At 40.8% G+C, this 12,195-nt stretch overlaps 1 long non-coding RNA gene across 1 annotated transcript; it reads left to right on the forward strand.

Moving 5' to 3' along the window:
* The first annotated feature begins 122 nt into the window (after positions 1-122).
* LOC111561900 lies at positions 123-2,009 on the forward strand. The gene is made up of 3 exons (XR_006584204.1): positions 123-320; positions 743-847; positions 1,664-2,009. It is a non-coding gene; the product is annotated as an uncharacterized LOC111561900 (long non-coding RNA).
* The last annotated feature ends 10,186 nt before the right edge of the window (positions 2,010-12,195 follow it).

Here is a 12,195-nt window from a genome sequence, read left to right on the forward strand (position 1 = left end):
GTCTCCGCGCGCGTGCTCGGGAGCCCCCCCCTCCCTGGACGGTCGCCCTCCCGCGCAAGCGCTCTTCAACCCCACTCCTTTCTACCTCGCCCCCCACCTCCTCCAGGTACTTCGCGGGCTCCCACTGAGCAGGCGCACTCGTACCCCGGCCCCACCCCTCCGCCGGCGCCGCCTGTGCGCACGCGTGCTTTCTCCTGGTAGCGCGCGCTACCCCCCTCCAACCCTTCCACGTCCTCCCCGGTTCTGGCGGGCCGGCCTAGCGCCAGAAGCCTGCGCTGCCCACCCTGCAAAATGGCGACGGCAGCCCTTGGCTGTACTAGGTATGGAGAGCGAGCCGGTTGCAAGTGACCCAGAGAGCAGCTGGGTTCACCTTTCTCCATCACTTCGTGCCTCGCAGACCTCCAGACAGGCATAACCACCTCGGGATTTTTACTTGCCTGAAGGCTTGGGCTCAGAGTTCATTGTTTCCCCAAAGTTTAAGCTTCAGGTGCCAGAAACTGTAGATTACTGATTTTTCTTTGTTGGGGAGAAAGGATGTAGTTGCTGTCCAGACTTACTCAACCGCTTTTATAGCTCTTTCCTTTCTGAGAAAACATCTCTGAAGTTGAAATCACTCTTTGTCATTTGGGGGCCATTTGGGGGCCATTTGGGGACTGAGTGAACCTCTTCCATACGAGCTGGGCAGGAACCGGGCCTGATTGCTCCAGATACACAAGATTTTATAAGGGCTTTATATCCACAGTGTGCCCCCACGTAAGATCCTGTGTGGCAGATGTGACTACCCCCACTCTGGAGACCAGACAACAGTCCAGAAGAGATGAAGCAAGGTGCCCAAATGGAAGAAGTGGTAAGGCAGGGTTCTCTAGCTCGAAGTCCAGTGTTAACAGCCCTCTAAACGAGTGTGGAGGGTTATGTGTGAGTCCAGTCTCTGAGGCAGTGCAGTTCCTAATCTTTAAGGTTGCTAAGAATGTTCTGACCTGTGAAGAAACCATATGACTTAAATACATAGATCTCAATTAAGATTCTTTGGGAGTGAGCCTGAAAATTAGCATTCTAAACAAGCTACACCTGGACAAACTGAGGATGCCCCCCCCCCCCCATCCCCTGGGCATTGGTGCATTTTTTTAAGGAATCCCCTAATTATCTTGTTCACATCAACAGGTTAAATTTAATACTGGAAGGAATAAAAATAGTGACAGCAGTGCCCCACCCCCTATTCTCCAAATACAATCTAGTTGGGATGATAAACTATAATACATGTGAATCAACTATTAATTAACAGTATCATAATTCTAAATTTGGAGAAATCAGTGTAACTGATATGTGAATGCCACCAAGCTGTTCCCCACCCTCAACTGAAGAAGAATCTTCACCAGTCTGGTTCTTGGATCTTTTGAGACACAGAGTATGACCAATTGCTAGAGGAAATCTTGACGCTTAGAAGGAAATATTTGTAAAGAACTGAGAAAAGGCAGGGAGGACTATGATAGGAAAAGATAGGATTCAGTAGGCCGAGAGGGAAAGATTGGGAACTGAGGTCCCTGAGTGGAGAAAAACACCTATTTTGGAACAATGCTGGGAGTGTCAGACCACAGCAAACCCCCTCAGGCATAAGGTCCCTCTTAAGAATTAATGGACACCAACTTCCCCTACTTCCCCTCAGGTTCCCTTCAGGAATTTGACTAAAGACCTGACTAAATATAAGTAGACCATAAAACAAATGACCCACATGGAACAGTATGGCCATAGACCACCTACAATGGAAACAAGCCAATCAGTAATGGGCAGCCCCGCACCTAGAGCTATCAAGCCAATAAGGGTAGGACGTGAGAAGAAACAAGGTGGAAGGGAAGGGGGGGGCAGCCAAAACCTTATAAAACAAAGACTCTTGTCTATTGTCACCGGCATTCACTTTAGAATGCCCCCACTTCCCCCTCTCTGTTAAAAGAGCTTTCATACTATTTTTCCTTTCTCATCTTACACTCTAATAAACTTTTGCCTGCTGCTCACTTTGTGTTCACCTCTTCATTGTTCAAAGCGGTAAGACAATGAATCCCAGGTATTGAGGTAAAAAAAAATCTGCAACCAGACTATAGCTAAGAATTTGAGATTACTTAAAAATAAAATCTTAAAAAAAAAAAAAGATTTAGGCATGAGAAAGAATGAGAAAGTCTCAAGAGGAACTATAGGAGAGTGGAGGATGAGAGGTTAGTTGTCTTTGAGCCCATGCCAGTATCAGTTGGGACTGCTTTGTAATTTCTTTCTGGATTCTGGACCATGATTATTCAAACACAGCTTTGCACAGAGCCTGAGCGATGTGGGCACTATATCTCGTGTTACATAAAGAAATACATTTGTTTTTTAAATATCTTCAGCACCTAGTCTAGGTATTATCTCATGGAATCAGGCAGTTAAAAAAAATACAGCATTTTTTTTCAGATTTACAAATGTAATGAATGCTCACTTTAAAAAAAATTTTTTTTAATGTTTATTTATTTTTGAGAGAGAGAGAGTGTGAGCAGGGGAGGAGCAGAGAGGGGAGACACAGAATCCAAAGCAGGCTCCAGGCTCTGAGCTGTCAGCACAGAGCCCAATGTGGGGCTCAAACCCATGAAACATGAGATCATGACCTGAGCCGAAGTCAGATGCTTAACTGACTGAGCCACCCAGGCACCCCAATGAATGCTCACTTTTTAAAATACAGTAAAATTATTTAGGCCTATTCAAATTGGGAAAGTAAAAGTGCCCTTCTTTCCATAGTCCCATTCCTATTCCCAGGGATTAAGTGAGGTCATAAAGATGAGCCCCAATTCAATAATGCTGGTACCCTCATAAGAAGAGGAACAGGGGCACCTGGGGGGCTCAGTCAGTTAAGCAGCGAACTCTTGATTTCTGCTCAGGTCATGATCTCAAGGTTTGTGGGTTTCAGCCCTGCACAGGGCTGTGTGATGACAACATGGAGCCTGCTTGGGATTCTCTCTCCCTCTCTCTCTGCCCCTCCCCCCTTCATGTTCTTTCTCTCTCTCTCAAGATAAATAAATACACATTTTAAAAAATGAAAATAAAAATAAACTTTAAAAATGAAGAGGAAAAGACAAAGGCAGCCATCTACAAAGCCAGAAGAGAGCCCTTTCCAGGAACTGAATCAATAGGCACCTTAACCCAGCCTCCAAAACTAAGAAATAAATTTATATTGTTTAAGCCACTAATCTATGGTATTTTGTTATGGCAGCCTGATCAGACTGATATGTTTGTACATGTATCCTTATGGATGTCTAAACGTAGTTTCGTAAATATATTCTAAGTAATGGACTTGTACAGTAAAAGGGCAGGTATGTGTTTACAAACATATACACACATAATGCATCTTTTTATTGTTTACATAGAGTCATACTTTATATATTGTCTTAGCCTGTTTGGGCTGTTGTAGAAAAATACAGTACATAATGTGTATCTTATAAACAACAGAAATTTCTTTCTCAACATTTCTGGAGGCTGGATGTTCAGGATCAGGGTGTCACTGTGGTCAGGTAAGGGTCCTCTCCAGATAACAGACTTCCTGTTCTGTCTTCACATGGTGGAAGGGGCAAGGGAGCTCTGTAGGATCCCTTTTATAAGCACACTAATCCCATTCATGAGGGCTCCATTTTCCTGACCTAATCACCTCCCAAAAGCCCTACCTATTAATATCGTCATCATTGGGGGTAGGATTTCAACATAGGAATTTTGTGGGGACAGAAGCATTCAGATCATAGCACTGTTCCTCAACTTCCCTTCTTGATTTTGTGTAATTTAGCTAGCCTTCCATGATATAATATGTAGAGGCCCACTGCTTCCTTTTTAGGAGTTGTCTAATGGTCCACAGGATACATATATGCTATTGTTTTAATTCCAGGTTTTTTTATTCTTTCATTTGTTAACACATTTTGTGATGGAAATTTTCAAACATCGCAAAAATAGAATACTGTAATCAAAACCTACGTACCCATCACTCAGTTTCAACAGTGATCAACATCTAACTAATCTCGTTTCATATACACCCTCCCACTATCCTTCTCCCTCACCCTCTGCTGGATTAAAGAAAATCCCAGACAGCATATTTTCATCTATAAATACTTCAGCATGTATTTTTAAGAGACAACAATTCCTTCAAACCTAAACATAATACCATTATGATACAAATCAAAATTTTAAATAATTACTAATATCATGAATTATCCAGTTAAGATTTCCCCAATTTCTCACAATTGGTTTGTTTGAATAAGGACGCAAACAAGGTCTACACATTACACAGTGAGACGTGTTGTCACTTAACATGTCCCTTTATCCTCTGTATTTCGTAAAAGTTAGCAGTTAGAGCTGCTGTGTCAAATGGTTAGTGGTTGCCACGAACTACATGTGGCTACTTAAATTAACTAAAATGTGAAAGTCAGTTCCTCAGTCTCACTAGCCAAGTGCTCAATAGCCATGTATTGGATAGCACACAAAACCATTTCCATCACTGGAGAAAATTCTGTTGGACAGCTCTGATGTAGCGGCTTCACCAGACTCATGTTCACTGTCTTGACAAGAACACTTCATAAGTGGCAAGAATACTTCCTGTTTTGACAAGAGACACACGATGCCTGGTTGTCTCTCTTTTTATGGTGTTATGTTCAGCTATTGTCAGCCTGATTCTTCCTTTATGAAGTTCTCCATTCACCTAAGTGTTGACTGATCACTGCCTCTTTTATTATTTCTAGTTTCACCACTCCCTCTGCATTTATTAACAAGAGAATTCTTCTATAAAGGAGAACTTTTCCTTATCAACTATTTGGTTACCCTGAAAAATAGTCCATAAGTGATTGTATCTTTCCCTTTATTTACTTGTTTTCAGAATAACAGGTAGAACCCTAGCTGTCTACAAAGATGACTACATTTTTTTATTACCTTCGTGTATACATGAATTTTGACATAGCTAGTATTCAAATGTATTTTAAGAAATGTTTTTTCTTGCTCACAACGACCCATTTGGGCAGTGAGATCCCTTTCAAGTTGGCTTTAATATCTTTGTGAACATTACTTTCTAGTATGATAGAACATCCCAGGCTCACTTTATACATTTCCTGCCCCTGAACTGGATTCGGCCATTTCTTTAAGGATCCTGATCCCTTTATTTTTTTATAAATGTTTATTTATTTATTTATTTAGAGAGAGAGAGAGAGAGAGAGAGAGAGCTTTTGCACTCCCATGAGCATGGGAGGGGCAGAGAGAGGGGGAGAGAGAGAATCCCAAGCTGGCTCTGTGCTGTCAGACCAGAGCCTGACTCAGGGCTCGATCTTACAAACCATGAGATCATGACCTAAGCCAGAATCTAGAGTCAGACATTTAACCAACTGAACCACCCAGGCACCCCTGGATCCTGATCCCTTTAATGGGAATGATATTAGAGATCACATTTTAGTTGTGAAAGGTGTTTTTTGCTATTGAGTTGGTTATTTTTCTAGGACTTTTCAATGGACAGTGCATACATAAAAGGCATTATACTATCCTCATTGTTTTGCATTTTCTTTTTTTTTTTTTTCCCTCACTTAGCATGGACATCACTCCATGGCACAGCATGTAAAGGTTTGTCGGTTGCTTTTTTTCACATCCCATTTTAGAGCTGCACAGTGTGGCTGTACTCCAGTTTACATATCCAGTTTCCTATCAATGGGCATTTGGGTTGTTTCCAGTTGTGTGCTATTGCAATCAGCACAGCAATGAATAGCCTTGAACATGCATCAGTTTGTGGTTGTACCAGGTTTTGGTGGCATTATGATGGGCCAACTTGGCTAGGGTGGTTTATAGTTAGGGTGGTTGACAATAATATTTTCACAAGAAATTTGGTGGGCAGAGGAGAAGCAGCAGCCATGCTGGGTTTCATGCACAGAAGGTTGGGGCAGGTACTTCTGCTGTGGCTAATGCACACGGTGGCTTATATACCACCTCACCGGTTTGGCATGGGGCAGAATGCGGGCCTACCCCTGCTCCACCTCCCCTTGCATCCTCATTCAGTTTCCTGACTCCTAGGTCTCATGGGTGCCTAGTTCAGGGACAAAGACACCACCTCCTGCGAGATACCCAGTCCCTCAAGATTGGGGGCAGTGAGAACTGGCATTGGTTGTGGTCTGTCCTCATGGGTTTCAGCTCACGTTCACCAATGGCTTGTCCTGTGCTCTCTCACTGTATATCCATCTGTGCCTCCTGACTGCCCTGCAGACTTCAAGCTGCAGATCAGACATGAGGATGGCAGCCTTGCAGCTCCCACACCGCAACTGACTTTGGCTAGATGTTGCCCATCCCCCTTTACATGAGATGTAAAATGTTGTACTCCCGCCAACCTGTGTCCTCACAGTATCATCTACAGAGTATGTTGTGAAACTTTTAGATTTTTGCCAATCGTATAGATAAGTAATATAATCTGTTGTGGATTTAACTTGCACTTGTCTCATACCCTATTTTATTTAACCTCTCTATTGTTAGACATCATACCCTATTTTATTTAACCTCTCTATTGTTAGACATCTGGGTTATTTTTGGTTTTTCAATGCTGTGGACTATAAAATGATGAACATCCTTAAACATACATGTATTCCTGAAAGTTAAGTCTTCAGGCAATGCCACAGCTTTGTTTTTGTTTGTTTAAGAGATACACAATACACAGTAAAATTCACCTTTTTAGGGTGAGGCTCTACAGGTTTTGACAAGTACATGGAGTTGTACAACTATTAGTCCAATCAATATAGAGAGCAGTTTCATCACCCCAAAATCCCCTGGTATTTTTGCAGTCAGCCTCTCCCCACCACCTCCAGCTTCTGACAATCACTAATCTGTTTTCTCTCCCTGTTTTTGCCTTTTCTAAATTGTCATATAAATGGAACCACACAGTACATCGGTTTTTGAGTCTGGCTTCTTTCACTTAGCATAATGAATTTGGGGTTCATCCATACATTCATTGTTTATTATTTTACTGCTAAGCAGCATTCTGTACTATATGTACGATAGTTCATCTACTTATCAATGAAGGATTTATAAGTGTTTTCCGGTTTTTAGCATTTACAAATAAAGCCACTATCCACATTCTTATACTGATATCTATGTCAATATACATGTTAGTTAAAAATTGGGTAACTGCTCGGGAATGGGATTGCTGGAGCATGTGGTAATAGCATGTTTAACTTTATAAGAAAAGGCCAAACTGCTTTTCTAAGTGGCTGTAGAAATTTACATTTCCACAATCAGTGTTTGAGAGTACGAGTTGGCTCCTCCTCCTTGCCAGCAGTTGCTACTGTCATTTCTTTTTTACTTATTGCTTTATTGAAGTGTACCTGATATCAGTAAACTTGCATGTTTCAAGAGCGTACAAACTAGATGGCACGCCTTGGGCTCAGAAACAGTTCATGTCTGGAGCGTCTGGGTGGCTCAGTTAAGTATCCGACTCTTGATTTTGGCTCAAGTCATGGTCTCATGGTTTGTGAGTTCAAGCCCACATTGGGCTTTGCAGTGACAGCACAGAGTCTGCTTGGGGTTCTCTCTCTCCCTCTCTCTGCCCCCTGCCTACTCACAATCTCTCCCCACCTTCTCTCTCTCTCAAAATAAATAAATAAACATTTTTTAAGGAATAAAACAGTTCACATCCAAATCAGGGGAATAAAGAATCCTTTCAAAAGAGGTGGCATTTGAACTGATTCCTAAAGCATCAATGAGGAGCACAGGGAGCCATGTTCTAGGCAAGGAAAAGAAAATGAGCAAATAAACGAAGGGAACATAGATAGGACTTGTAAGGGATCAGCCAAGTCATTCTTGTGCCTGAGGTTACAGTAAGCAAAATTATCCTATCACCGGATAATGGTATTTAGAAATTAACAGCTAGGTGCTAGATGTGCTTATTGGTAGTAGGATGTCATCTGTCTGTAAGTGTGCATATGTATGTGTGTGCATGTATTGTATGTACACACACACACACACACATGAGTTCATATCTCCAATTCCAAACCTACATCATAGCTTTCATTCAGTCTTTCCCTTTTTTTATTTTAATTGCTTTTTCTGACAGAAACTTGGCTCTCACTATCCATAATATATTTACTTATTGTCTTCAGTATACATAAAGTAGTTGCAGAGTGCTAATCCATATCTGTGACAAAAACAAACTGCTAAAAAAGTATTTGTGTTCAATTTTTTCTCTTTGATCTTAGAGGATATTAGTATGTATAGAGTCAAAATATTATTTTCCAAAGTTACTTAGGCTAGTTCTTTTCTGCTGCTACCCCAGTATGGTTATGTTGTTCAATACAGTTAGGTTTTCGTGTATATTCCATTTGGGGCTATAGCTCATCCTTGTTGATTATATTTTATTTATACTTTTAGCATGTGAAACAGTTGCATGGCTCTAAATGTGAGAAATATATGAAAAGGATTGCTCAGGGAGGAGTCCTTACCCTTTCTACCCTATTGCCATCCACTGCCTATGGATAACCAATCTCATTAGTTTTTGGTGATTCTTTCTGTGTTTCTTTTTGCCCAGTTGAGATGCAGAGACCATTAGGGTGAAGTATGTGAGGAACTCACTTTGGGCACAAAATTAAGGGGGGAGGAAACTGCAGTCAAAAAAGTAATATTTTAGTGCAGTATTTTTAAAATAAAAATTAAGGCAAAAAATCTGTGATGACAAAATATCAAATTTTTGAATAAATATGACCATAGAGCTGAGCCATATTGGAATCTGAGGCAAAAGGAAAAATGTGTGCCTTTATGTATACGTTTTTAAGAGGTTGCTAATGGCTAATTTTCCCTAAGAACATTAAGGCAGATGAAAAAATACTGAAAAATTTAAAAGTAGGTAGATTAATACAACATTATTTTATTTTATTTATTTTTATAGCACAACTTATATACTTCAAATGGATAAAAAGTTAGTATCTTTTACAGTATCTTAAGATAAATTGCCTTTGAATGGGAACCTCCTTTTCAGTACTTTGAGGTTTACAAGACAAATCTAGAAAATTTGCTACTGTGGAAAATGAAGACTGCTTAAATTGAATGGGCGGGTCAAGGCGGGATGGCCTGTGGTTTTTCTTTTTGATTAATTGCTATAACACTGTCCTTCAGGCAGCTGAGGGAATTTCATGGGTTTTTTTTTTAGACATCATGAGGCATCAAAGCTCTTGCAGGACAACTCTGATGCTATATGAATTCTGTCATTTTGCTAGCACTGGTAGGGCTCTTGGGTCCACCATTGCAGTAGAACTATTAACTCCATTCATATTAATTTCTGTTACAAATATTGTAAAGGGGGGTGCTTCTGGGTATTTAGGTCCCCATTTTAAGGCTGTAAATTCAGTTTTCATAAACTGTTCCAGTCCATGGTGGCTGCCATCTTGTGTCACTGACTCTCCTCACATTATTTTTAATTTAAATATTTTTTTATACCAAAACAGACCTTACTATAGTTTTACTTCAGCTTAAGTTAATTAAAAATTATTTAAGGTTGCCACTTGGTCAAAAGAAATGATCAAGGGACCTCTGGCTGGCCCAGTCCATAGAGTATATGATTCTTGATCTTGGAGTTGTGAGTTTAAGCTCTGTATGAAAATAATAATAAAATAAAATAAATGATCAAAATAAATAAAATAAAATAAATTCCCTCATGTGAAAACAATATAAGCAAAGAAGTGGATTTTGAAAATATTTATGAGTTTGCTTCCATTAGAGCGAATGGTGTATATTTTTCCTTTTGCTTAAGCTCCACTATGGCTCACAGGGCCTGGTTGAGCAGATAGATGCATAGTTTCTTATTTTCCCCTCTCCTCATTACACAAAAGGTAGCCTACTATGGGCACTCTTTACACATTGCTCTTTTTCATCCTAAGAGTTGCTCTGTGTCAGTTCATAGAGGATTCAGAGATTCTGGGGGGAGTGACCTATCAAAGGTCAACCAGAGGGTACAATGTTTAGCCCAGGAATTGGGCCACATCAGGGGCTGTTTGTGAAGAAGTCATGAAAGTATTCCACAAGCCCCAAGCCAGCATTTGCAGCACCTGCTGCAGGAGGACAGTGATGCCAGACTAAACCACCACCATCAAAGCAGACCTTGCTTTTTTCTCCCCGTCCCTCCTTTCCGTCCTGACTATGGGGCACCCAGAAACAGCAGGAAGCTTAGGAGTGACCATGGTCAAGAAATAGAAAAAAAAAAAGAAGACCACGTTTTTCCTTTACTCCTACAAGTTTCGAGCCTACATGGGTCTCAGAAAATTTCATCTGCACCAGGAATTGAAGCTCTGACTTAAATCCACTGGATTTTTGGCACCTGAAAATGAGACTATTCTAATACAGTAAAACCTTGGTTTGCAAGCATAATTCATTCCAGAAACATTCTTGGAATCCAAAGCACTTGTATATCAAAGCGAATTTCCCTGTAAGAAATAATGGAAACTCAGATTATTCATTCCACAACCCAAAAATATTCATATAAAAATGATTACAGTATTGTAACATAATACAAAATAATAAAGAAAATACAAAAGATAAAGAAAAATAAACAAGTTAACCTGCACTTACCTTTGAAAACCTTCGTGGCTGGTGTGAGAGGAGGGTTATTGTGTAGGATGACTTTCACTACCACTAACAGAATCACTGCTGTTTATTGGCTCAATGGAATCTTCTCCTGCATGGCGGCTATTGTATATAGGTAATAAGGATTAGGTCACTAAAGTTTAGGAGCCACAAGAATTCAATATGGATAATGAGGGTAGAAAACATTGCAGATCAGCTCTCACAGATGCTGACTACAGTACAGTATTAACAAATTCTTTGTCATCTACGTATTTAATGTAACTGGCAATAAGGCAGCAGAGGAAAGGGTCTATATCTGCAGGCAGCCTGACCTAGAATGGAGCAAAGCATTCCTAAGCTTACTCTTGTATGGAAAAGCAAAGGACTGTCCATGTGCTTTGAAGTGACAAAAAATACACTAAGTGCCAGTTGTGGGCACCTTCCAACGTTCTAAAAATTCACTGATTTCTGCCAAACACCACGGCCTGAGACTGAGCATCTGGGCATGGGAGACGATCATGCACAATCCCGCAGCGAGAGAGAGAGAGAGAGAGAGAGAGAGAGAGAGAACCACTGGCTCAGTTGTCATCATGTGATGTCTGGCATCACGTACTACTCATATTGCAAGACATCACTCATTTATCAAGTTAAAATTTATTAGAATGTTTGCTCATCTTGCACAACACTTGCAGAACAAGTTACTCACAATCCAGGTTTTACTGTACCCGATAGTGACAGAAAATCTAAGTGGTCTGCTCAGCACACTACACAGATGGAAAAGGGGAATTGACCAAGTAGGTTTAAAGAGTAGTGGTGAGAAAGAATAAAGCTGTTTCCTGCTTCTCTCCTACCAAGTCCTGCTGGCTAAATATGCAACATTCACAAAAGAAGCTAACTCAAGCCAGCCAGGGAAAAAAGAGATAAAGCAGCATTCAGGTGGGATTTGATATACAGTGGCATAAGGTGCCATCAAGGTCACTGTGACTTAAAGTTTCTCTGCTCCACCCTCGGCAGCTATGTACGTGATTTGAATTCCCTCGTAAGACCAACACGGACAAACTTTCTATTAATTCTGGGGCTGGGGGTTGAGAGAGTAGAGACATCCTTCTTTGAACTGTCAAGGAAAAGTCTAGGGATTCTCTCTGATTTAATTCTTAGGTCACACGTTCCCCCTTACCCCCATCTATGGCCTGAGAAATGCTATGCGATGATTGGCTCAGGCCCAGGCTCCCTGTTCATGTCATCCAGTCCCTGTGGGAGTGGAAGGAGGATTACAGCGAAAGGTTGAGGCCACCCAGAACACATCTAGGAATTGAGGAAAGGCTCAGTTCTATCCAAGGCCCATGGCTAGAAAATTCAGGATCCTCTAGGTCATCGAGTGGACATTGAAGAGGCAACTTCAGGATATGTTTTGTCTGTTGTTGGTTGAATCTATTAACCTACTATAAATGGTAATAATAACAATCAGTTTTTGAGTACTTTCTATGTGCCAATCGCTGTATTAAATACTTCCTGAACATCACCTCATTTAATCCTCATTACAACTCTGTGGGGCTGGAACTATTTTAATGTCTGTATTAGTTTGCAAAGGTTGCTATAAAGAAGTGTAATGAAGACTGG

This window comes from Felis catus, chromosome A1 (assembly GCF_018350175.1).
Source record: "Felis catus isolate Fca126 chromosome A1, F.catus_Fca126_mat1.0, whole genome shotgun sequence".
NCBI lineage: Eukaryota > Metazoa > Chordata > Mammalia > Carnivora > Felidae > Felis > Felis catus.